Below are 6,000 nucleotides of genomic sequence, written 5' to 3'. Positions count from 1 at the left end.
TATGTTAATCCAAAAGTTGAATATTTATCCGTCTGTGATCCACTCTAACCTTTAAGATATAGGACTGTTAAACGCAAACACATAACTTGGATTATTATCCGATTAATAACTTGAGACTGTTGCAGCAAAACCATAACGATTATTAACAGGATTGGGAGATGTGGAATGTGACCGACACTATTTTTAGCTTGTTTTGTAATACCAACAATAGCTTGTGATTGTGTAACACTGTCCACGTACTGTTTATTGGTAAGATCGCATGTAGAAACGGGTACATACGTGGAAGTTATATTTTTGCAGCCATATCTGTCACACCTGTAACTGTACCACCGTATTTTTTTAGATAATTGGCATATGCAGAAATAATTGTATTCGCTCTGCTTCACGTACTTGAGCGTCCACTTACATTTTATTTCCAAGATCAAACGGGGCGACTGGATTATAAGTTGTATTTTATTCGAGCCCATGCTTAATATACCTTTCATTGTGTCACCGGATTTTGCTACTCGTGATGCAATATATTTGTTGTTATGTTATCGTGGACGTAATTTTTATTTGTTAAATCTGATACTGCTCATTGGAATTGCCGTAGTTGTTATCTTTATTCCATGTCCAGATTTCCCACCATATTATCACCGGATTTTATTATAAAGTTGTACTTGACAAACTTTACACTTGTTACAGAATCGTTAAAGGTCAAAGTTGTGTTATAAAGTAGAGTATTAAATATTAATTTCCCATCCATATCTATGTTTCCAGACATCATCCCACCAGATAATGACAACTTATTATTATCTAACGCACTAATTTGTGCCTAACTTACAACTTGTGAGTTATTTATGTTAGCGGGGGGTATTCAGTTAAAAGATTTACAATTGTTTACTCATGTTGTTATTTCCGGTCATGACACTTACTGATCAATCAGATCGTCAAATTGATCTTAACAGTGAAATTATGACATATTATCTGCATCTACGTGTCAGAAACTAACCATAGTCAGCTATCTTACCAGTCAAATTTATCAGACATTTTGTAAAGCAAAATAAAACGAAGATAAATTTAACACAGAAAAGTAGTAGGTGTTTTTTTCGGGAATATCGTCTCAAAGATAATCGAAAATATACATGGAATAGCTTACAAAGTAGCACATATCGCGTTAGACGCGTCAAAGTCTTTTGCAACAGGAGCCGCACATGCAGCAGAATCAGCTGTCTGACAACAGATCGCTGCTCAAAAAAAGGTGGAGTGATACGTGGTTCAGATATAAAACATGTTATTTCTGAAATATCTCCATCGTCAGAAACAGGCACCTACGATGATAATAACAATAATAAAATTGTTGTCTCCGGCCGGAGAAAATATTATTAGAAAGGTAATAACACGAGTTATACATCGGAGTGCTAACACTCAGCTTGATGTTGCTGCGGTTTATGTGTTTTAAAATAATCACAATTTTATCTAACGATTACAATAAAAATGTATATTGAAATTACCTTGACCTTGCTGATGAGATAACCATAGACGACTCTGCAACGGAGTTCGAGTATATTGAATATCTCGACGAGAACTCTAAAATCAATCTAGCAAGATTAGAAAATTTAATACACGAGACGAAGATGTGTTTTTACTTCCTCAAAAAGCAGTACTTGAAGTACAAGGAAGTATACTGACAGTTGCTAATCCTCCGGTAGCAATTGCAGCTGGTGTTGAAATATCACTCGTTAACAACGGTTGCAGTTTATTCAAAAGCGCTAGATATCACGTCGCAAATCAAACAGTCGAAGATACTTTTATGCACTTGCCGATAGCAAGAACTATTCTTAAATTATGTCGTTCAGTGATGATTACTCGAGATCTACTGCAATAAATATGATGTGGTTCAAAGATACCGGTACTGGAGATGCTATTTCAAACGAGTTTAAAACTGGCACCGATGATAACGTTGCAGAAAATAATGGACTGATTCTAACGCCAGCTGATGGTAATTCAGCAGCACAAAATACCGTAGCAGTACTTACAGCAGATGCCGGAAGTATTGCTGCAGCGGCAATACGATGTGCCCTCGGTAAAGTTAGGTGACCAAATTATAACGAGGGACATGCCAAACGAAATGCGTTTGCAGAACTATACAAAATTACTATGATGCATCCGTTGAGCACAGTATTTTGGTTTTTCCGCCCCTACAACTGCTAACGTTGTTAGTCGTGGTATCAAACATACGCTTATAATTGACAGAGCTGATCAGAACGATAGTCTGCTGCGGGTCGGTGGTGCTGATTGTCAATTTATGATTTCACGACTGGCATTGTGGATGCCACGAATTGTACTGTCCGTTTCAAAACTAATAGAACTTCAGAAAATGTTAGCCGCGTACAGCAGAAAGATATACTTGGAACATCATATGGTTTATCAAATTGCAGTGACAAATTCAACCGATAGCGCATGGCGAATAACAACAGTGCCTAGCGAACAGTTGCCAAGACATATATTTGTTCTGTTTCAACAACAGGAAAGGCGTGACAGTAGAGAACAAAACAATTTTGTTTTTGATAGCGCTGATATAAGGCTAATATTCGTCAGAATCAACTCTAAGCAATATCCTGAATGGGCGAGCGAATGTAACTTTGCAAATAATAATAATGCCAGAAACTTATCTCGAGTGTATATGTATCTGGTGGAAGCAATGCAAATGTATCAGGACGTTGACACTGGATCTCAGATATCAGTCGAAGAGTTTCGATCTCTTTATCCAATATTTCATTTCGATGTGTCTAAATACAGCGAACGAGTTATTGGATCAGCCGCTGAGTTTTAGGTCACGTTTACGTTAGGAACTGTTCTAGGAGTTGATGGTCCTCCAGTTGTTCCACAATATTACGTTTATGCACTTATAACATCTGACAGATATATTATACTAGACACTGTACGAGATAGGACGACTGTCCATGTGCAGTGTGTAAGATAATTCAATTTTATCTGTCAGAATCCTAATGAAATATATTTTGCAAGAGATTAATCTGTCACAAGGTCAAAAAGAAACAAATTAGCACAAGCTATAGCTAAACGAAAAGCAGTTTCACAAAAAATAGATTTTAAAATCAATCACGTTCCAACAAAATTACTTCTAACACAACGACAAATAAACAAAATTTTTAAAGGTAAACCTTGTATAATTGATCTGTCAGTAGCACAAATAACAGCATTTGCCACATCGAAAGCGATCCTATACGGATCAATCGGAGTAACGATAGCTACTTAGCTACTTTAACAAGAGCACTATCGCCAAAGATATTACCTGTGCTACGAACGTTAGGATATAGCTTCAGCGCCAGGTACAATATCAGGAGCGACAAAGAGCTGTATCCAGACATGGCATAAAAAATTAGTATAAATGAATTGCAGTTACATTTTCTCTGATCAATGATTATAAACAATGCCGGCAACACGAGCACGATAAACTCCAATGACAAAAAAATGAACCACAAGAACGAACCGCAACGTGCTCAGGTGCGGGTTTATAGGCCCGCTGCTAGCAGGGATAGCGGGAAGTTTATTACCAAACCTGTTAGGGATAGGAAGCGGTTTACACTCATACCCAATGAGAAGACAGATTCGTAGAAGTCGTGGCCGAAAACTGATGCTACCGGGAACCAGAAGATGAAATTGTCAGCGTTAAATAATTTTGAAAGTGATGTATCGGGGTGTTTTCACAAAAGATGACTTAGCAAATAGATCACCAGAAACTAACCAAAGCTGTGTCATCAATATACAAAATCTCAAAGACGGATCTGAAACGCATTGGGTAGCTCTTTACAACAACTACTTTGACTCGTTTGGTTTTCCTCCGATTATATCATCAAACAATACATTCTAAAAATATATATAAATAAAATATAACTCTAATCAGTTTCAGACAATTGGAACTTCGGCTTGTGGCTATCATTGCGTTATGTCTATCTTGCAGATGTCTGGAACGTAAGCGTCCAAGTCATCGGTTGAACAAGTTAACTTTTTAAAGTTTATTCAGCAATTTGACCCGTTTCAGTGATTAAAAATAAATGAAATGTAATTGCGATAATGTGAACAAAGATCTGTGCCTTGAGCAAAATAAGATAGTTCCTTATTGTCAGCGGTGTAATTACGGAGCGGCGATCGGATCAGGAATAAATATACATAGAATTACTGGCAAATTACCAAAAGCCAAGAGATGTACGACATTTCCAGGACGCAAATATACAGGTCCATTTAATCCACTTGAGCAGGAACTCGAAGAAAACGATAATTCGTTACTGGGACAAGAATTTTACAATGCAGTTGATGCAATTGCGATGCGTCATGATACTTGTTACAGTGATCACGTCGACGACAAACTAGGTTACAATCGTGTAATGCTTGAAGATATATAAAATATGAAACCGTATAATATGCAAAAACGATTTGACAGGAAACTAGTACAAAGTATCATTGGAGCAAGATATAAACTTGGCGTTCGCGTGAAAGCACACCCGATGCCTCAGAAACTTGTATCAGATATCAGTGGAACGCATAACGTTTTAGCAGATGAACTTCATAAACATAAAAATAGGTTTTTTCGTCGAAAGGCCATCGCAAACGCAGTTAATGATATATGGGCAATAGATCTTGTCTATGTGCAAAACGTTGCACAGTACAACGATAACAAAAGATACTTGATCATTATTAATGTTTTAGCAAATATTCGTTTAGTGTTCCTGTTGATCATAAAACTGGATCGACGATAAAAAATGCGCAGGAAAATATTATTGTTAAGACGGAGCGAAAACCAAATATCTGGACCAACCATGCATGGATCAGAGTTTTTAATAAGAGGTTCGAGCAGTTTCTGAAACAAAACAATATAAACAAAATATGTTACCGGTAACGAAGGAAAGAGTGTCGTTGTTGAACGCATAAATCGTACGATGAAAGAAAAGATCTTCAAGTAGCTTACAGCAAAAAACACTAACAGATGTGCTGATGATCTGCTAACACCAATATCAGATCACAAGAAAACAAAACATAAGTCTCTATCCGCATGTGGATCAAATATGTCACCGAACACAGCTATACAAAATCCGATTCTTCCAAACGAGAACATATATCGCAGACACAAATTTAACTTTGGTGATCGTGTAAGAATTTCATTAACGTAAACAAATTTGAAAAAGGTCTTAGCCCGAACTGGTCTGAAGAAGTGTTTGTCGTTGACAAGTTTCTAATGGCAATACCGGTACCATACAAGCTAAAGATCTTGCAAATGAAGATGTCATAGGAAGTTCAACTAACAACACAATATATATTTGTTATCAAACGAGTGATAAAAAGACGTGGTAACGAAGTTTGGTCAAATGACCGCGGTTATGGTGATAATTTTAACAGTTGGATACCAACTAATTCGATCAAAGATTTTTTGACTTGATCGCTAGCGTTCCGATTAGATCACCGTAGATCTTTTCATATTTTAGCAAAACACACTTGCATTTAACGGGTCTGCACAACGATATCATATATCGTCTTCGATCTGTTGTTAAATCTGTCAACAAGTTTAAAGTATTTCAAAGATGAAATCGCAGTTTATATTTTTTGGCGACCATAAACTTCAAGTTGTCCAATATGCGTTAACGGCTTAATTATCTCCCAAAATATCAGATACTCTGTAGCAGTCAAATCAAATTTTTTAAAGTCTTTTTGACAAGATGATATTTGACATTGCGATTGCGTTGCAACATAGAGTTGTTCATTTTAAAGTATGCCATATGGTTCTTCAGCGAGTTGATCATCAGGTATAGAAAACAGGTGTTTGAAGATCAAATTCTGATTGTTCTACAATCCAGTGTAAATAAAGCACGTTTGACTCATGATCAATATCAGTTCGAAGATCAGCTATTCGTTGAAACATATATTTTATCGCGACATTATACATATGATTTTTGTCTAATAAAGAGTAATAAAGAGTATTGCCAGGGCTAAAATACTGAATAT

Source organism: Sinohyriopsis cumingii, chromosome 2, assembly GCF_028554795.1.
Source record: "Sinohyriopsis cumingii isolate HCF-2022 chromosome 2, ASM2855479v2, whole genome shotgun sequence".
NCBI classification, from domain to species: domain Eukaryota; kingdom Metazoa; phylum Mollusca; class Bivalvia; order Unionida; family Unionidae; genus Sinohyriopsis; species Sinohyriopsis cumingii.
The sequence above is the reverse complement of the archived record's forward strand: the minus strand, read 5'-3'. Positions refer to the sequence as shown.